Genomic DNA, 23,183 nt, shown 5'->3' on the forward strand with positions numbered 1-23,183 from the left:
AAGCACAAATCATTATCGAGCATTTATTCAAGTGTCGGATTCACGCGAGTACCTTAATGTGTCGATATCGGAATTAATTATTCAATAATCTTGTTAATGATCGCAATCTTACGTAAAACAATAAATAATTATATTAAATGTAAACAAATTTTAAAGAAATTACCTACACCTATTTCTAGATAAAAATAAATGTATGAGCTGTAGCGAAATCGTAAACTTAAATTATCGAATATTACAAAATAAATTAAATGCTTTGATTGCATCCACCATCGTGCGCACCGTTACATATAATTACTACTTCAAATCATCGAGCGAAGAATTATGAGAGAGTGAAAAACTATGAGAATGAACAAAGCTGACATTGATAGATCAGTGCTATAAGTTTTCTTTTTTCTATATACATGATTGTAGAAAGATATCCATCTCGCGATGACTTTGATAAAAAAGTGTTAAAATAAATGATGTAACATGTATATATCTGGAAATTAACATATGCATTTCTTTCTAAAAGATTATACATTTTTTAGGAACGATTAATTTGTAACCGATTCGATATATTTTTAAAGTAAGATTTAGTTTACTGATTGTAATGAATGCGTAGCGGTAGATTACAAAGGAAGAAATATAAAAAATAGGAAATTTATCTGTAAAGAAAACCATATATCTTATAAATCCATAATGAGTAGAAAAACAAAGATAGATTGGCGAAGCTAAGCGAGCACCGGCCCGAATCGAATTATATGAGATCGCATGAAAGAGCAGATCGAAATAGCAGATTACATAGATCAGCGGTGTTTTACAAACGTAATTAGTTTCTTAATACTAGTTTCTCGTATACTATAATTTTGAATCAGATACAGATATAGTTTAAATCAACGCGGTGCTAAGATTGCATGTCGACGAGTTCTGATCGCCCCCTGCACCGTCAATTATCGCAAAGTATTCGGAGAAAGTAATATCTTTACATTCTGCTCTCGATCAGTTAGAAATCAAATTATAACTTTCTTAACGGAAACAACATTAAATTCCATATCTCACTTCCGTGTTTTGCGGAATTAATAACATATGTAATTGAGTTAAATAAAACTACATTTTGAGAAAATTACAATCTTTAATCTCCCGATATATGAAAAAACGATTGAAAATTGATTTAAACGAGATACTTTGACAGCATTTTTAACACATATTTTAATTAAACATGTAATAAAATTGTGATTTAAAAAATGCCGTTTGCGTGGAACAGTTCGTAAAAGAGATTTCTCACCAGATTTACTTTACGACCTTCAGTTGTGTGATGCTCATGCTCGTTACTTTAACGACTGCCGTGAATATTTTTTATACGTCTCGCTCTATTTACGCGTTTTTATTGCTTCACACCGCGAATTTATACATCTGCATGCGTGGACCTTCAATTATGCGCCGACAATAACTAACGATCCTTCTCATGGAGTAGTCTTGTGAATCTAAGCTGTTACAATGTATGTAATGATCATATAAATCACGCGTATAGGGAGCGAGAGATATGATATAATATAATATTATGATTTCTCGTGCACTGATTACGAAAGATTTGTACAAGTAATGCGTAGAGCAGTAAATCAATTGAGTAAAGATAATCGTATATTTTCTTATACCTCCCCTTATGATGATATGTAAGTAGTCGAGAATGTTTTTCCATGTACTTTTATCGCATAACACATCAAGAGCAAGTAAATTATAATTAATCATATAATATCCATCCATATAATGTTGACATACGTATAACATCATTTATTATTGACTATAAAAAAACAAATAAAAAATTGGATCAATTAATTGATTTTCTTGATGTATAAAAATTAAGTTATTAGATAAAAATTACTTAACAATAGACTAAAGTATATTTACCGGGCGACAAAAGATCTATTTATTTATTGAACTTCGAGACTCAACTGATCACCGATCGATGATTCCGCTGAGATTAGTTAATAAACGTCAAATACATATGCCAGAGGCTCTCCTTTGTTTAGTGCCTTTATTTTATTGTAAATATTTTCGACCGTTTCGCTAATCTATTGTATTAGCAAATCGCGGTTGTGCGGTTCATTTGAATGCGTACGAGGATTCACTTTCTAATTCGGTTGATTCCCTCGTGTTGCAGGCTTTGTAGTTTTTATGGCGCGCACTTACTACTTCGCACGAACGTCATAGTCTGATTAGTCTATCGACCTCTCTTCATGCCTTGAGCACGAACAAACCGACATACGTGTCATATGTAACACCTAACGAGCGCATGTATATATATTATATGTATATGTATGTACGATTACAGAAACAAATGCATAAACGATTACCATAGATTGCACCGTAGACATACAGAATTTAGCAGGTAACACACGAAGAGAGAAAAAGAGAAAGAAAAAAATTGAGAGAAAGAGAGAGAGAGAGAAGAAGAAGAGAGAAAGAGAGAGAGAGCACAAATGTAATTGTATTAAATGAATACGAATGGAATTTCAAAGTAGTCGCGTGCACAGCGTGCATTGCTGGTGGCAATCGTTCAGAAATTGTGTAACACTACGACGTCAAAAAGTGCGGCTGGCGCCGAAGGAGATGTTCTCCTCGATGAGTAATAAGCAGTTTGATATATGTCGATTTCGAGCCATTGCACTTTGCTAAAGAGAAGCAATAAGTGAGAGAGCAGTTGCATATATTTACATACATATATAAACATGTAGACAAATAATTATTTTGTCATGAAGATGTATTTTTCTTTAAATGTAAAAATGTCTCACATAGGATTTACCTCCTTGTTCTTATTATAACATTTTTTAATTATTTTTTCCTGCAAAATGTATAAAAGAAAAACTACAAGGACAGAATAAAGTGAAGAAGCATTTAAAAGATCAATAGCGAAGATCAAGACACTACAAATAGATATCAATTTTTTTTTTAGAAGAAATAGATGAAAATGAAATTCTTATAAATATGTAATCAATATTTTTATTGAGTTAAAATATGAATTTTTATGTTTCATTGAATTTTCAAATTAAAAATAATTATTTTTGTTGATTATTGTTATCTTCTGCGGACGCAGAAGGAGGAAAATATCCTTTTCAGTATTTTCAAAAAATTGATTTCATAATTAAAATATTTCAATTACATTAGTGAAATTATTAATTGTAATATCAGTAAATCTCTGTAAATTTTAACTACCAATAATAAAATATGTTTATCATAAGTTTTATTTATTTCATATTGATTTAAAATGTGGAATGCATTATCCCACCCTATTATTATATTATAGACTTTTTTACGCAGTCTTATACTATAATGTGCTTTAAGCCTACGGCACACGGTACAATTTTTCGTACTGGATTTGATAAGATTTAGTAAAATATTAGAAATGCTGCATTCTGATTGGTGCATTTTTAGTATTTTACTAAATCTTATCAAATCCAGTACGAAAAATCGTACCGTGTGCCGTCGGCTTTAAGTTCGCAATTGCTAGAAGTAAATGATAATCGAAGAAGATTAAGTGAAACTCATATTACAGTGTAACGTCAAAAATAGTCATCGAAATTCCACACTCCTAATAATTGTCAATAGATTTAATGACATATTGATATAAAGACAAATGTGAAATATGTGAACATATTTTTTGAAGATGATAAAAAACTAGAGATGAATAGATCCGTTCATGAATAGTCACCGTTACAAGTTGCAGTTACATTGCAGTTGTTTTCACAGGTCATTTGTCGGGATGACCGCGATTTACATATGCAAGTAGCAATGCTACGGAACGTTTCCACGACTGTTACTGCGAGACATTGCAACCTCAATGATCAGCTCTCAATCGTATGCAACTCTTGCGGCGCAATAGCCGGCGCTCTTCTGCGGCTTCGAGACGAGCTTATGCGAACCGAGCGTGATGACGGTGTTCGTGTCGCAAGAGAGCACCTACCTCGTGTATTTTTAACGTTCGATCTAACCACGAATAACATCGATACAACATATATAGTCTCTCTGAATATTTAAATATACGTTCATTAATTAAAAATTAAATGCGGATAAATAAACTATACGTGCAAATAACTATACGTTTGTGGAATATATAGGTATATGATATACATGTCATGCGTTAATATGAATGATAAAATAAGGAGATGTCAAAATAATAACAGTTTCCGAAATGCAAAGCAACACACTATCGCTCGAGATGAATTAATTATTATTATCAATTCGCACTCGATTATACGATTTTTCCGAAAGCTTTCTCTCTAATATATTCGGAAGTATATCAGTTTCTAATCGAACCGGTTAATAGTCGATAAACTGCATATTAAATTAATTCTCGAGTTTTTCTAGATACAAATATTCATGTTTGTCAAGGATAACGAGTTGCGATAACTGGTTTAGCAAGATAATATCAGAGGCCAATATACGATACTAAAAATATTTTCAATGTTTTGTGTTGTGTCTTGTGAGAAAGCCTTTCTTTGAAGTTACAATATGCCCACGGCAACACGATAGAAAATATCCACCATGATGACGATTCACGAATGGAATCTTGGACTGAAAACTTTATTGCCCGGTATGGAAGACTCGTTCATGTGTATAAGATTACGATTCCATAAATCTAATCCTAATTGGAATAGTCCAAGATCGACACATATGCCGTTCGTCTAATGAAATTCCAAAGGTCACTCTTTATGCAACAATAAGATAGATAATGACTTGCGAAAGGAGCGTGCAATCTTAGTCTAGAGGGTTCGTATATGATTGTTAAGTTTATTTCTAAACCATTCTTCGAACGGAGGCAGTCAACCCAATGCCTCGGCAAACCACGTTAATTGTGTGGTCGCCTAAAGGCAAACTGCAATTACAAATACTATTTTTTTGTTTAGGCTTAAATGAACGAATAATCTATCTATCTTAATTGCACACATTTATACATATTAATAACAAACTGTACATTACACTTAATTTTCTAATAAACTGTCATATCGTTGAGCTGATCTGTAATTATCTCCAATACAAAAGCAATATTTTTCGACAAGTTTTCTCTATTATATTCGAACTTTCGAAAAAAATAATATACCGTCTTTGTTTCCCCGACATAGCAATTTAACGGGTATCGCGAAACATCGTCGTGGCCTTCGTCTATTCGTTCGCAATCGACAGGAACAATGTCGTTGTCTTACAAATGAGTCGCACCTGTTGCGTGTCGCAATATCGTTATGGCAGGTCACGGTTATCGGTGACGATAATAATAATTCGTAATTCATATTTCATATATATATACAGAGTGTCAGGACAATCTCTTCCCAAAAAAAACTCTTGTAGCTTACCTCGAGAGCTTTTCAAAACACTATAATAAAGTATTTTTTCATTGAGTACTTTTCGAGTTATGAGGCTTGAAATAATCTTTTAATTTTACATAAACCATCTCTCATAAAATATCTAATAAAAATATTCATTTTTTTTATTATCTTACTTTAATACTTGTATGTATAAAATAATGAGAGGAATCAGTTGGTGTAAAGAAAACACATAATTATTTTGAAAAAAATATGTAATTTGCAATTAACAATTACATATTTTATTTTTTTCGAAACAATTATGTGTTTTCTTTACAATTGATTCCTCTCATTATTTTGTACATAAAAGTATTAAAGTAAAATAATCGAAAAATGAATATTTTACTAGATATTTTATGGTTTATGTAAAAATTAAGAAATTATTTCAAGCCTCACAACTCGAAAAGTACTCGATGAAAAAATACTTTATTATAGTGTTTTGAAAAGCTCTCGAGGTAAGCTACAAGAGCTTTCTTTTGGGGAAGAGATTGCCCTGATACCCTGTATATATAGCCCAGGTCCCACAAACGAACACCGTACAACCAAATAGACGATATAACGAAATGAAATCGTTCTTATAATAGAAAGTTTACACAGCACCGGTGGTAGCATATTAATTACGTAGCCGCGCTCGGACGCGTGCGTTATTCCTTATCGGTGCATCGTTTTCGCCCGTACTCGTTACGGTAATCTTTTCCTCACGACTTCCCATTCTCTCTCTTTCTCTCTTCTTCTTTCAAATAATGAATCTGAACAAGCAAGCACTTTTATGTTATAAACCTTTGCGCGTGCCGTTATTCGTCTCTGACAGCTGCTTGTTTCGAATAACCGTGTATAAAATCAATCTTGCCAGATGCAAAGCGATGCGTGTTTTATCATTGACCAATGATAAGTATTGTAACAATTATATATATATATATATATATACAATTAAATATTTTTGTTGAATTTGACTTAACAAGGATAATATTCATTATCTATGTTCTTTTTCATCAATGTTTATTAATTATATATAATTATATATTTATATATAATTAATGTATGTAATATATAATTAATTTATATATAATAAATATTCATATATAATTTATATATAATTAAACATTAATGAAAAGAAATATAGATGAATACCGATACATTTTGAGAAACTTAATATAAATAGAAACATTAATTATTAAACTCATTAATGTAATTAATTAATGTGGTAAAATTAGATTAGCTAAAATTTAAACAATAATTTTCAGATCAAAAAGGTTTTTACAATAAAACACGCATAAATTTTTTTTCATTAAATTCAAAAATTTATTGAAAGATTTTAAATGATAATTCTTATTTTTACTTTTAAATTTAAATAATAATTTTTAAAATATAATTCAAGTCTTACGAGCAAGCGTTATGCAATTATACATTTTAATGAGCGTTAATTATTCCAATTAGCAATTTAGCGGGAATCGATTACTGGTTGATCCGCAAAGAAGCACTTTCTCGTGCATCAAAGAAGCGCTTTCTAATGATGAAAGATCTGCACTTTAATAATGTTCCATGTCATCGATTTGTCCTGCCGTGATCTCGTCACTAATGCATCTTAAAAATCTGCTTCGATGACCGCAATCTCCGGAGATTCGGACCATTTCGAAGCAATCATGTGACGAGCGTTTTCACAATCTCTGGATGCGTGAAATGATAAAATACTATATTGCTTCCTCAATAAATTATCGTTAAACGTGAAAATAATATCTCGACTACTCCGACCTTAATTATCACTATATGATTGCTACTATAATTGCAAGCATCGTAACAATTCATTACCTATGTAGATCAAAATCCAGAACTTTTACCACATAAATATTTTATATTATTGCCACGTGCGAATAAAATTGGTTAAAATCATTTAATTTTTCTCAGTTAAATTTTAGTGATTTTACTGACAACGAGAACTTAACAAAAAAAATAAATAAATAAATATTAATATACATTTTCTTATCTTCTATAGATAACAAATTTATAATTGTGTAAAATAAATAAGAATAATAGGTAATTATTTCAGTTACATCAATCTAGTTTTTAATATTTGACTATTCTCTCATTTTTCCCATGTTTCACAACTTTTATCTATTATTGTTCAATTTCATTGTAGAATGCATTTACTTCGTAATAATCACAGTGCGCGTGTAACGTTTGATAAATTGGTAAAAATATATTTGACAGAGATTGAGGCGGTTGCATGTAATTATTTTGCGGCGAACTTTCGTCAGCAGCGCCTTGCGAAATTTCGTACGTAGACGCATTTCGTAGTACGACTATTAGATATGCGTCTCCATGTATATGCGCAGAACACTATTTTATATAATAAAACGCACAAAAAGAATGCTCATTTCACTTATAAAAATGTATTTAACACGTAAACCAACTTTTTTTAAAGAAACTAATTCGTACACTGAGAAAAATCGTTTGATTGTAAACGACAAAACGTATCTGATAGATCTATAATTTGTTTAATATTTATTTTGGTTAAACCAAGCAGAATTTCTAGTTATCACGATAAGATTCGATTTTTTTTATAACCAGAACGTTTAATAGACTTTACTATAAGGATTTAGTTAATATTTTCTAGTTGGATCTAAAATTTCTTGTTATTTTTGTTAATTAAACATGGATACAGTGATGCCATTTTTTTTGTAAATTTAGTATTATTACCAAGAAAATTTGATAAATTTAACAGGAAGAAATTAATCGTACTTATCTGATAATTTCTAAAGGAATTCTGATTCGTCCATTTTCCAACAGACATACTGATTGAATCTACCAGATTTCTAATTAATACAATCAGATTTTTTTCTCAGTGTATCAAATTATTTTTCTACATAAGAAGTCTTATGTACTTAGAATGATACATTTTTTGACATAAAACGCAGGAACAATAATTGTTCTCAAAAAAACTTTCAATTATTATCTTACATACATATCATACATGTAACTATATTTAAGTAACGTAAGATTTTTTAAGATAATGTAAGATTTTTAAAATAATAATAAAATTTTTTTGACAATCTTCCTCTATTATTATTTCAAATTTGATATAAAAAAAAATTAACACTTTTACTAGTATGGTTTACAATGGCAAAGATGAATAAGATTTTAATTATTTTATATATATATATATACATATATACATATATATATATATATACATAATTATAAATATTTTTTAAATATTTCTAAACAAAATCTAGAGAATACATTTCTATATTATATCTTTCATAATAATTTATAATGTATTATTAATACGAGACAAAAGAGCAATTAATATTACAAATATAACAAATAATAAATAAATTTAAATAACTTACTCGTTAGTTGTCTGGGGTTTCTCCTTCCTGGGTTTCCTCCTTCTCTATTGTTCGTTTTTTTCTTGTCACACTCACTCGCAAAAACATGGTTAATTATAACTGCACATGTATTAATTAACAGAATACGATTATCGCGCGATATTTTGCACGACACACCTAAACACGATATATGTACACGCACCGGCAGGAATGGTGTCCCGGTATGTATGTGTGAAAGGTCGATGTCATACGCACACACGCGAAGCGCGCACGTACGTGAGCCAAGAATTTATTCTTCATTAAATTTTATCTTTTTATATATAATTTAATTATTATTTAATTTAACAGAATGAATGCCGGCCTTTAGTGCACGCGATTAAGCCGCATTTCTTAAAGAAAGATGAAAAATATATCGATATCGATATTAAAGCGCACGAGATACGTATAGAAACAGCGCGGTGTCCCGCGCGGTATATAGCTGTCTCGTTCGCACTCTCTCGTTCGAGCGTCGAGCGAGAGAGACGGCTATCGGACATCTCTAACTCGGTATCACGTCTTACAGTGCTTTCTCTCTCGCTCTTGTGCCGTGCGCGAAGGACGCAACATCGGAATGCCCCCCACTACTCTACCCCCACTTTCTCTCTCGCTGCCCGGCCCGCGACATGCGCGCTTCGTGTGAGTGTGACGGCAGTGAGCATCACACAAGCATACCGGGACGGGGCACCATTCCTGCCGGTGGGTGTACACGTCATTACGTTGTCACAAAAACACAAGCGATCACATAAAACTATAATTTGTTTAATATTCAAGAGTCAGATAACCACACTTTATTCATTATGACAAGCTATCTCTCTTTTTGCGTTTCTAATAAATAATATATTCAGATTTTAATATAAGCGAATAAATGTACAAATTGAAACTAGACATGGAATTATAAAGCAAAGATTGCAAAATTCGTAAATATAATTAAACTTGTCGATCATTTTGCGCGATATATTGTAAATATATCACAGCAAAAGACATGTTTCCTTTGTTGTATATAATTTATAAACGTTAAATTTATATAAAATATGATTTTATTATTAATTAAACACGTCGCGATACAATTTAATCAGAGCTGATCTGTCTTGTATTTAACTGTTACGAGTCGTTAATCACCAGAAATGATTAACTTCACGATAATCGTTATTACAAAATGATCGCTTTCCGAAATATAACACAGCAATATTACTGACTTTCCCGTACGAATGATAAGACGTAAATGACCCTGCGAATGTAAACAGTAGCGCGCTACGCGTAGTAACAATACAATGAAATGTATTGTTTTGAATTGTAATATTATACTGTACTCGGCCTTGACATACCGCCGCGCGCCATTTGCTGACGTCACGCGACGTCACCACACGTCACGCTGCGTCTCATCATTCGTCGGCGTCACTCGACCGGCAACAGGTCCCGATGTGTCGCGCTCCGTATTATTCTGTGGTATTATATTTCGAAAAGCGATTCTTTTCATTACTGCTAAAGGTTTTACATGTAGAGACAATCGGCTATTCATTAAAGTAGATGTTTCACCAATTTATAATCGAGTACGAATGAAACGAAGTAATATATGAGTCGCAGAATCGAAAGGTGATACGACGAACGTTTAGTAAAAATATTTCTCTCCGCGAAAGTCATGTTTGAAATATATCACGTATATTACCGAATTACGAATATGTACTTTATCTTGTGTACTTTTACTTAATCATTGACTCATCTTGATATACGGTTAGATTAAAATAAAGTTGCTATTATTATTTTCACTTTCAGTCATTGACAGAATACGAAACGGATCTATTTCAAATTCATATTTTGATTTACGCGTTCATTCGCTTATATTAGAATATGTGACCGCATGTTTCTAATAAATATTATTTATTAGAAATAGGAGTGAAGCGTAAATTTGGTTAGGTGTGTGATTTTTGAGTATCTCAAACAAACCGTTGCAATTTTACGTGGTCGTAATTGTGCTTCGCGTGACCTTATCATATTCGGGAGTGACGTATAAAGTGCCGCGCGATTCAAATTAACCTTGTTTTCGGGAGTGAGTGCCATAAGCAGCAAAAGACGAATAAGAGAGGAGGAAGGGGCCCAGACAAGTATTGAAGGCAGATGACAGGAGCAACCCCGTGAAGTAAGTTATTAATATATATTTATACATATACATATAATATACATTTATAATATATATATTTATTATTTATTATTTAAAATTAATTTCACTTCCATAGTAATGATACATTCTAAATTATTGTGTAATATAATGCATATTTATAATATGTGTGCAATTATTTGTATAAAAACAAAATTTTAATTTATTACATGCTATATAAAATTTTATTTTATATACAATAGGAAGAATTTTTTTCGAAAAATTGTAAAATATGTAATATTTTATAAAATATATTTCAAAAATGTGTAAGAAATTCAATTATGTAGAATAATTATGTTTTATTAATTATTTTAGACATTGTTTTATATAGTTTTTATATATTTGTTTTACAGATGCAGTATATTACAACTCGACTGTTACACATCGTACCGTGAGTTTCAAACTGTTTTTTATATATATTTTTTATACATATTTTCTCTCTAGAGAATTTCAATAAGATAAAATAATTTTTATATTTATTCGCAATAATAGAAATTGTTAGAAAGTTCTCGTATGGTATCAGAGAGACCGATTTCATAAATATTGTACTGATTTGAACCTCTATCATACACGCAATTAAAATGTTATAAAAATGTAGTGATTTTATAGATGCATTGACAATTGCTATGTTTTAAATTGTATCCTGATTGTGAGAATTAATCATATAGAATTTAACTCTTCACCTAGAGAGAAAGTAAGAATATTGTTCTTTTTCGCTTGTGTATTGCGTTTGCTACAATTTGAAAGTAAAATAAGAAAATTACTCTTTTTATTTTTTACTTGCAAATTACTTTACTATACATTGCTTTACATTATTACTTTATTTTATCACGTACGATTACTCGTATAGAAGAAATAAATTAAACTCAATATTGCTTCATAATCGCTTCATGATCGCTTCATCAAGTATTCATAATTACTTATAAATGAGAACTTTATTTTTGCCAAGATTTAATGATATTTACTACGGAAATGCCGTAACGTAAAGAAAGAGTAATGTGGTACAGTATAAGAATTTTACAATTATACGTGACTGCAATCGCGATGACGGATGAGTTGGTTCATTAAACGCGTCTCCCGATATCGCGCGCACACCCGACATAATATATAGCTCGAGTTCTCGTGCTGCTAATTATACCGTTGTCAATCAATCGGCAGTAAGGTGCGATCATGATTAAGAGATCAAATGATGCGCAAGCGATTTCGTCTAGTATAGATGTTACAAAAGATCATTCGTTATAGAGTATTAATAGAAAGGGTAAATTATTGCTTTAAAAGGAAAAAAAATCATCTTGATTGATTGTTTAATGGATTCAATATTGATATCAGTTTCTAAAATAAAAATTTTTTGTAGATTAAAAATAAATAGTATCTTGGAACACGTAAAATACCATATGAGAACAATATTCAGCAGAATTTTCCATATGATGTGATTTGAGATAATTTATAATAAATAATACATGAAATAGTAGAGAACTTTCTCTTTTTAACAGAATAAGTTTATATTCTACAATGATTTTAAAAATGTTGCAGTTGCATTTAAGAAATAATATTTAACAATTATATAATTATATATTTCGAGTTATTTGAAAATATAAAAAGCTCTTAAAGATTTTAATTTTGTGTAATATGTACTCTCTATGATTCATATCGATTATCGTCTTTCCTCTTTAAAAAAAAAAACATAAAAATACTGCAATCAGAAAACTAATTATTCGCTCAACAACTATTCTATGAAATGATTTATTTTTGCTAATGTATAAACACGAAATAATAAAATCTTATATGTTCAGATTATATATGACATTTTTATTAGACTACCTGTATAGCAGTGAATAATAATTAATTATCTCTGATTTGTCGATTGATTATTGTGTGTGGAATACTGGCCGCTGTTATATAAATTTTTTTATTTATTGATATAATTAATTGACATAATTTATTAGTATAATTGTCACATTAAATCGTTATTTTATTATCGTTTATATTATTTTATAACTATTGATCAGATATATACGCGATTGATAATAAATTAAATTAATAAATTGCTACGTAGATTAGCACTTGACAATCACCTTTGGCAATATTTTATCCTCTTATATAGACGTTTATTTGGGTATTAAAGCGCGAATATTACGATTAGAAGGAATTAGAAAGAGGGCAATGTGTCTCAGTATTGTGCGTAATCCAACGTGACAGTGGAAAGAAATTGGTTCAACACTTTCGCGTTCATTTTACGCTTACTGGACCATATCGATCTCCTTTAACATGCTGTCTCTCACCGCTCTCGATAGTGTCGATCAGCATCTTTTCAACGATCGAAGCGAAAAATTCGTTTCTAATTGCGTCAAAGCATTGTTGAGCATCGGTAATAATCTCGCGTTGGTGTTAGAAGAATGTGGCAATAATGTCGGTGTTACGAAGGATTTACAATTACACGAATTGTAATTATATATTGCTGCAATTTAACAAAGCACAATTATATTTTTTACCACGAATCCACAATCTAAACAAAAGAGTATTTTAAAGCTAAATATCGCATATACAAACTTGTAATCTTAAGCGTGAAAAGAAAGATCGATTGTCAGAATCACGTATCTACTGTGTTAGCTTTAACAGTTTCAATGAATTTTTAAATTTTTCTATTAAATTGTAGACACGAGAAAAAATCTCCGCTTATTACTATTGCAATAATAAAGCTAGCAAAGGTAAACGCGTGGATGAAATTTCGATAGCGACACAATTGAGTTGTATAAAAAATTGAAAATAAGTTGTTTCAATCGAATTTGTTTAATCAGCCGTTCGAAAGAGAAGTGAAATTCAGCTCCAACCGAGCTCTTCTCTCTATCTTATCCGGATAATTGATGTAATTATCGTACAAGCCATTGGCACATATCCACCGGGTAGGAAACCTCTCAGCCGGCTTTGGAGGAAATACAAGTGTGTATTTGCACACATACAGAGTATTATCTTTCGTGTTTCAATAATAATTATTCACGTGTTTTTGCAACAACCAGTCTCTCGAACCTGTCGATTTTGTGACTATTAGCCAAAATTTCGCGGATGTACAGAACTATAATTTATTTTACGTTGCGAAATTCAAAATTGAGCATTTCATTGATAGTTTTTACAGTATATGAAATTAATTTTTTGGTAATATGTTGTTACTGAATAATTATCTTGCTTAACTTGCAACTTCCTATCGAGTAACTGGTTAACGTGAAACTTCCGGTTAAATGAAATATCTGAAATATCCAACAGAGATTATGCAAAATTTTTTCGTTGTTTCTCCACACAAATTGCGAGATAGTATATGCGATATTATTATTATCTTAAATAATAAAATACATTTATGAAGTGCTTGCTTTTTTCACATTATAAAATATTCCAAATAAAATACTTGTGTTATCTATATATGTTTTAAATCTTACTTTAAATATCTAATTAAATTTTTCAGTAAAGATTTTATTTGTATATTATTTGTATATCGAAGCAATATTTCGATAATAAAATAGACACTTTCTGGATGATATGGTGGAGATACAGCATTGAAAAATATTCATTATATACCATGAGATTAAATCGCAAGGATAATATAAAATAGAAAGTGCGAGACCCTCCCCCCCCAATCTTGCCTAACTCTCGTAGTTTTATAATAACAGATTCTCGTGGCTTGCTAGAATCATCTGAATTATAAGCACAAATTATTTTATTGCGATGAAAATATCCGTGGATAATAATCGTTTAATTTTATGATTTGAAGTACAGTGTCAATAAATCGAAAAGATAAAAGATTTCAAGTTGCTTCTTTGCTCATCAAAAAATTATTTTTTGATTATTTTTATCCAGATGCGCGATTTGATTCTTTCTCTCTCTTTCTTTCGCGTACGTTAATTGATTTCTGGTAATGTATGAGAGGATTGATTCTTATCTTAGAGCCATTTCGTTTCCGCGATTGCGATAGGCAAATTGAAATTCTCGCTGTACTATTCGCGTTGCGCGATTCCCATCTGGCTTCGTTCTTTAAGTACCACTCCATCATGCACTCCCCTTTTTAGAGTTTAATGATTCTTTGCGGTAAAATCCGTTATCTAATCCCGATGTCATAATGTCGCCGTTTCGTTTACAATTTTGTATCAGATTCATCATTATAATAATGGCACCTCATACATCATTTAAATATCGCCCGAAATAATGTTCGTATTTTTTTAAACATTTATTTATCTTAAATTAAATTAAAATATAATCAGATTTATTACGACGTTAAATTTCCAGCGAAATATATATATATATATATATATATATATATATATATATTGAACGGATATTTGACTAACTAGAGAACTATATAAAACTAACTAGGAGAAGGAAGAGAGACATATCTTTTTGTCGCACTATATAAGTTTTCTATAGTATAAAGATCTTACGCGAGATTGCATCCGAGTTTCTCATTTTTTGCAACAACATAATTATTCAGTATAGAAAGTTACGTGTGGCAAAAATCTAATGATATTTAAAATATTTTTCGATGGACGCGATATCTCGCGTAATGCATAGCAAAGATTATCTTATGCAACTAGTGCGAGTTCATTGCTTGAATTGCTTTGCTTGTATAAAATGAAACGTTTATGTCAAATCCAGTAAAAAAGATAGCTGTCGTTTGAGCAAATCACAATTCATTAATAATTATATGTATATATATATATATATATATATATATATATATATATATATATATATCTCCTGCGCAAAATTATCATTTTAATACACAAATATACTTGGTTGTAAATGCTTAAATTATACATATTGATAAAAAAATGTAAGGAAAAAAAGATTAATTCTTTTTATTGTTTAATAAAAAAGTTTATTTTCATTAATTGGCTAATGTATTTATAAGTGTATTTCAAAATATAATTAATCTTCATCTAGATTTTGTACTTTTTATTACGTAAAATGAATTTTATTGCAATTTTATCATTAATTGTTCTGTAAATAATTTTTAATTATTTTTTTCATTCTTAAATTATGTATTATATAAAGTTGTTTTTTTTAAATTCTTTATAAAAAAAAGAAAAAGTATGCTTTCATATAAAGCAAAATTTGTAAACGCTTAGCAGTCTTTAATTAGATAAATTGCTCTGCATTACAATCATGTTACTATTCAATTATCCATTTAAGATACTCCGCTCCAAACTGGTAATTTTTGAGAAATGTATGACACATGCAAGCATCGTCAACTGTCCAGAACGCGATTTCGTAGCAATCGAAAGGAAGATTATTATATTGCATATATCGTAACGCATATTTATCGCGCGATTCTTGAGGGTTGACTATTTTGAGCAGGATCGAATCGAGAAAGTGTTTAATGTGAAATCCGCACGATAGCTGACAGTATACATAAGTCACCGCCAAATAGAACGCGGCTAGCACGCCATAGACAGTTCTCTCCCTGAAACATGCGCTCGACATGTTGGAGGACGATCGCGAAATCTACGGTATGTTTTATACGTTCCGTGACTTTATGTACGCCGTAACGTACACCCGGAAATTAACGGTATAACTCGCACGTGAAATCGCGTAGTCCGTTCCTCACGGATTCGCCCGAATGATAATCTGAGCGGCCTTTTTCTCCCGCGGAACACGACGCGCGAACACGGTAGGCAACCGTGAAACACCGTTGATTTAAACGACAACATAAAGCCTCGAATGCTGAGAGACTACAAATCATTTTATCATTTTACGATCACACACATATACAATACTTTTATTATTAGAGAAATTAAAAATATTAAATATGAAAAGAAATTAGACGAGACATAATTTTCGAAATCGGGATACACTCAACTTTGGCATTTTTTTAAATGTAAAAATGTTAAACGTGGATGAAAGAAATACATATATAATTTCTGTTAATATTATTCGAAATATCATTAATATATTTTTACATGATTATATTTATTAATATTAATAAGCAGGATGTTTAATAATCAATAATAATATAAAAAATAATTTTATAATCGATATGACCAATTACATACTATACCGTTTTTTATTCGCGGCACATAAAATGTTTTAAACGTTTTGACAGTTTTGAAGTTCAAAAAGATTTATCAGAAATTTTCCTAATTGATTAAATAGTAGCGCAGCTTAGCCGATATGCATATATATAGATGAAAATCGAAATATTATAACAGTCAAAATCGGAATCTTAAATTAAACGCAGTCTGATGATAATTGTGTCGATTGTAAAAACAAACAAGACAAATATAAAAATATATATCCAGTTTTATTGATCGGAAAAAGACAAAATAATCGAACATTTTATTTTCTATGCGTCGTTCACGAAGAAAATCCGTATGAATTATACGGAAAATCGTTAATTTGCTGTTATGCGAATGAACAATATAGAGTCAACATCTGTTCCACGTGTGAGATCGTTTTCTGATATGCCGATTACGTTGATCTCGTTAAGCTTAAATGCATTCCAAATATAACCGCCGTCATGCTCTTGTCAAGATATAAAGGGCCGTCTCATTAAGTCGCGCTCGCAAACGCGATGTGAGAAGAGTTATGAGACTGGTTGTGTAAGAGTATTACTCATTAATTCCGCTTTACGGTGGAAAGGATAGGCATGATATCTTCCGCTTGCAAACATTCTCTTTGAAAACAACAAATTTAGGCATTAACAAACATCATTTATAATATTGGATTTTTCTCATTCTAATAGTATCACGCATGTAGGCCAATAATTGAAAGAGCTCTTTGATATTATTATTAAGTAATTTATATATCTTTTTTGTTATGCAATCATTATTATGGCAATGACAAAAACGACTCACGTAAGAAAGCTATCGATTATTTTTGCCTATTTCATATTTGCGACGTCATAGGTGGAATATAATTTCCTTTATAGATAACATTGCGTTAATATGAAAATTAATATTGAAATGTTACTAAGATCTCGTGAACACTCGCCGGAGGACACAGTCAACCGTATCCACAAATTTTACGAAATCACGTGCCAATCATCAATCATATTTTGCCCTCGTGTAATATTTTCGTTAACGCATATATATTCGATAGCGCTATAATTATCTATGCAAATGGAACTTGATATATTTATTTCATTCTCAGACATATAAGTAGCATTTTTGAAATAAAATTTTCTAGTCGCCTATGCACCGCCCATAATTACACGGTAATCGCGATCCACACATTGACAGCGTGCTTTATCGGAACTAATGCCTGGTTTAGTTATAGGAAAATTATATTGCTTACTGTTTCTGATTGAACTCTGTGTCTATCGTCATTGATTGCATCGTCGTCGTTGATTGCTTAAACCCTTCACTGAACATGTCGGTCACATTGAGCTGAGCCACGTGCTCATCCGTGCACGTGTCGCCTGTCCGCGAACGCTCTGAATCGTGAAATAATCAGTTCTGCTTCCATAACTGTCTAGTCAAATTGTAATTTAAAGCCTTTAAAGTAAATCGGATTTGCTGTGATTACATAAAAATCTTTTTGTTTTATGTTTAAATCGATTTTATTTAAAGTTTAAATCGATATTCATTGTAATTATGACGTTAATTAATTTTATTTTGATGTGTTTAAAAGATTTGTAAACATTTTTATTGACAATTTAAAAAATTGATCTTATTAAAATTGAAATTAAAATTAAAATTAAAATTAAAATTAAATTAAATTAATTTGGCACAATTAATTATTAAAAATTAAATCGAAATTGGCAAATTAGAGCCACAGCGCGGTAGTTGGAGCGCAGAGAAGAAACAACACTTCCTTCTTTCTGATTACGCGTATATTTCAAATTAATCATTAATCATTTGATTACATCAACAAAAAAAACGAATCATCTTTCGAATCTTTTGCCTCTTCAGCACGATGTTAATATTGAATCTCAAATCAACATGAGAGATACATAATGTTTTGTTTTTGGTTAATGTAGTCATTTTTATTTTGAAATATACGAGTAATCAGAAAGAAGGAAGTGTTGTTTCTTCTCTCTGCGCTCCAACTATCGCGCTGTGGCTCTAATTTGCCAATTTCGAGTTATTTTTTTATAAAATTGATTTTATTAATTTAATATTTTACATTTTAGAAAAATATCATAAAAATTTAATATTCAGTTAAAGAATTATTAGAATAATTAGATAGATATATATTTTTTATATAATATTTGGTTTTTATATAATTTTTTTTATATAATATTTGGCTTATCATATATTTATTTTTGAATCATATATTTATTTTTCTCTTTTTATACACCAGAGTATATAAAAATTCTAATGATAAAAATATATAAATATATATGCAAAGCATAAAATTTTTACTGAGTCAATCTTATATTCAATTCATTAACATCAAAGATTATTTATCAAAAAATAAAATATTTTATTAAAGAATAAACAAAAATATGTAAAATATTTCGTTTCTGCCTATCGTATTATAAATTCATACAACATACAAGAAAGAGAAAAATTATACCTAGAGAAAACTAAATATTTTATAAAATATTAATTTTACGATAAGAAAGATGAGAGATGTGGAATTTTACGAGTATACATATTGAGTTATCCGACAGAGCTATACGCAGTTAATGTTATCTCTCTAACTTGTTTCATGATATGCTCCGGTTTAATTTTATGATATAGTTTTTGCTCTTGAAAAGATCAAAGTCGTACACAAGGGAGCAGCATTATTAATGAAACTAGCTACTGCGTATAACAAAATTTACTGAATTTTTATAATTGCGTTATTACGAATGTTTATAAAGAAAGAAAGAGCAGAAGTGGATTACTTTATGTGCTAATTCATAGCGCTCTGTTTCGAAATGACTACATGTTTGATATACAAAAAACCGTTTGTCGAGTTGCCAAAGCGGATTTTACATCATCAAAAAGATATATCTTATTTATTTTTCGAGAAAATTACGCTTCAAATATTGCAGCACATTTTGATAATTTTTACAACGTATAAACTAAAACTAGAATGTATGTGACTTGTAGAGTGAAAGAAGAAACTGTTAATCGCGAATGTACTGTCTTCGCCTGTGGCATGTTACAGTCTCGATACTTAAAGTCACGCGCGAATAAACCGCGTTCAAGAGAGCGACAAGTTCTTGCGAGAAGCACAAGATTGAACGGATGATCGAATTTGTCGATTGCACCGAAGGCAACGTCAGCTTCCGATCCTGAGACAGTGAACGCTCCATTGTTCCTCTGCGTTTTGATTAAGAGACTATGGCAGAGATTAAATTCATTGAAAAGCCGTGATGCAATCATGGTTGTATTTCGTATTGCGGCAATAAGCCTGGCGCGTCACGAAATCGCCGAGAGAAGAAGTCACAGTTCTCGTTCTTCGACAAATTGCAGACGATGCAGCGAGAAGCCTTATCTTAACTCGCGGGAAGCTTGTTGTGCAAGGAATTGCACAGCCAAGCTTACATCTCAGAGATTTTCACTGTTTCAAATTATACACACAAATACCGAGGCTGACTCAGAAAAAGCAACATTCACTTCGAGGATACGATTTCGTCTGTTAAATTCGTTTTATTTCGCTCGCTTAACATTGTACTATAACATCTCCAGTAATAATTATACTGTAATGTATGCAGACGGGAGAAAAAGCAAGTCTATAAATTTCCGTGATTTTTATTTCTGTGCAAGTCACGAACAATGCAAAGTGAATTGCATTCCAAAGACTCGACTCAAGGACTGCAACGTAAAAGTGTAAGATTAATTTTTGAAATTTTATTGATCTTGCAATCAAGAGAGCAACGTGACAATTGATAATTATGTGACAAAGAATGTGGGATATCATTTTGATGTTATAAACATCGAGAGGAAAATATGTATATTATTATTATATATTTGTTATTATTATTTACACATTTTATGTCCTAATAATAAATCATAATCTGATGCATTTAAAAAATGAGATGCATACCAGTTTTGCATCTTATTATTATGATAATTAAGTATTTAATAGGTGACGCCATATTAATTTGCATTCTCGTGTAAAGGAACATCTTTGTCGCATAAGTTAAATATATTGATATCAATTAAGCAAATGATGTATTACTATGTTAATCTAAAGTAAAGAAATATTAATACTTTATGCATATATGTGTGTGTGATAAGCAGGTAAAAATTGTAATATTGTGTTAATAAGCACATGTTTATTAGGAAATTGAAATTATTATAATTTTACTAAGAATAGTTTTGCGCAAAATTTTTTTCTTTCTAAATGACAATGATTATATTATAAAAAAATATATATATACAAGAAAATAATATGGAATAAGATACTAAAAATATAGTAAAGTAAATTTATGTCTATATTTGCACTATATAAGACCGATTTCAATATTCAAATTCAAGCAGAAGCATTAGAAGCGTGCATAAATCGGTAAAAAAACTTGGTCACGAACGGATTTATTTCTCGAGATCGACAGGAATGACGAGGAGAGATTATACAAAGTCATGTACCGCGCAAAGCAGCGTAGCTGACAGATGAGAAGAACTAGTATCGTGGATCGCGATGACTTTTGCCGGCGGTCATCGCGACGAGTCACGAATCGTGATACACGCTCGTGCATTATGCCTCGTTGCATCGAGATTGCATCGAAGGAAACTTGATTCAAGGACTGCCTGGTGTTAAAGTGCACGATAGTCTCCTCGAAGTTCCTCCGAGATGAAATGTTTCTCGCGTGTCGTGCATCCTGGACTCGAGCAACGTCAGAAATCGGCACACGCGAATGTGGTTCATTGCGAATCTCGCTGTTATTATATCTTTCGAATCAATTAAAGTCACCTGAGAACTAGGAGTAAGCGCGTAAATCGAAGCTGCTGCTGCAACGTGTTTCTTTAATCGTTCTCATTTCTAATTGTCAATCCGTAATTAGCAAAGTCTTACGACTTGATTTATAATTAATTGGTTGACAAATTAGTTAGCAATCGGTGAGGCATGTAATCAAAATAATTGTTTCTAATATGCTGATACGATCTCTGAGAGAGAATGATAGATTATTATTCTGTCTATGTTATGCAAATAATCGAGAATTTTATTTTTAAAAATGTAAAATATCAAAAGAGAGAACAAGAGGAATTGATTTTAATCCAAGCCATTGATTAAGATATTTCTTTATATAAAAAATTATTTGTATTAATTATTAACAAGCATTTTCACATTTTTTCAATTATATATATTATACTTCCCTATATATTATACCTTCCTATCGTATTGAAATATTCACATATTATGCGAAATAAATATTGTTATTATTAAATATTGCTTGAAAATTGAACCGCAACATGGTTGTCATCATAATAAAAATGTATTACGTAGATGTTAAATTACATGCTACTGTGATAGTTAATTTATTCAAACAAAGATATCTCGTATTATAAATTCAATATTTAAGATGCTGCGAATTTGCGATCGCCAATTAACAAAGTTGATTGACAGCTGAGTGACATCCAAGTATATTAAATTCATGTAGCGAATACAAGCGAGATAACGGGAGGCTTTTAACTTCACACTGCGATAGTGCGAGATGAAAACGTTTGCAGATTACATAAATGTCTAATCGCCTAATTTCACGATGCGTCACGTACTTGCACGCCTGTCGCGAGTATTGAAATTGTCCGTGTTGCAACACGTTATAAATCCTCTAGAAGATACTTTATTGCACATAGCATGACACACCGGGCGCCAAAAGCGAAAGAGCGGTCCGCCTATCACTGTGTAATTACCAGACACTATATGTAGCAATGTTTGCCAGGATTTCCTAACTGCTGCTAGTTCGCTCTGATCCTCTAACGGTTGTATCTGTTTTTGCTCTCTCTCCCTTCCTACCTTCGTCTCGCTTTCTCTAAGTGTGAATCGCCAACAATTTCGTCTGCTGAAAACAAATGGGCGAATGCAATGCTTTCGAAAACAATCAGTTATATCGGCTTAGTGAATGGAACCATCTCTTCTTTAAATTCACAGGACCAATATTTACATTATCATTGTGCTAAAAACGGTATATGCTCAGGAAGAAATTTTGTTTAGTATTCGCCGAGTCAATTGGAAATGATTTAAATTCTTCTCGTACACAGTCACAGTTTTTAGTCGAGACTGCTCGCAGCCGGCGCAAGATTTATGGTCGTGCGGTTCGCCAGGATGCAGTTCGACGGAGAAATGCGGTAACGGTGCAAACGAAAGATAATTTTCGCGTCGTTAAGTCGGAACGCGTAAGAGTCTCTCGAGATGTTCCGCGTTTCAAGATAAAGCGAGTCGTTCTCTCTTGATGCCGCTTTTAAC

The 23,183-nt window shown here is 31.2% G+C and overlaps 1 protein-coding gene and 1 long non-coding RNA gene across 4 annotated transcripts in view; one reads left to right on the top strand and one right to left on the bottom strand.

Moving 5' to 3' along the window:
• The window catches only part of LOC145972428 (uncharacterized), a 58,808-nt gene that overhangs the window by 23,911 nt on the left and 11,714 nt on the right, over nucleotides 1–23,183 (bottom strand). The window lies entirely within an intron of this gene.
• The window catches only part of LOC145972594 (uncharacterized), a 162,365-nt gene continuing 149,130 nt past the window's right edge, over nucleotides 9,949–23,183 (top strand). For both annotated transcript variants that reach the window (XR_014439238.1, XR_014439244.1), the window contains exons 1-2: nucleotides 9,949–10,841; nucleotides 11,213–11,250. This is a non-coding gene — a long non-coding RNA (uncharacterized LOC145972594). The remainder of the gene's footprint in view (nucleotides 10,842–11,212; nucleotides 11,251–23,183) is intronic.

The sequence above is a fragment of the Camponotus vicinus genome, unplaced genomic scaffold (genome assembly GCF_025532165.1).
Source record: "Camponotus vicinus isolate PSW18456_S1 unplaced genomic scaffold, iyCamVici1.0 SCAF_1, whole genome shotgun sequence".
NCBI classification, from domain to species: Eukaryota; Metazoa; Arthropoda; class Insecta; order Hymenoptera; family Formicidae; genus Camponotus; species Camponotus vicinus.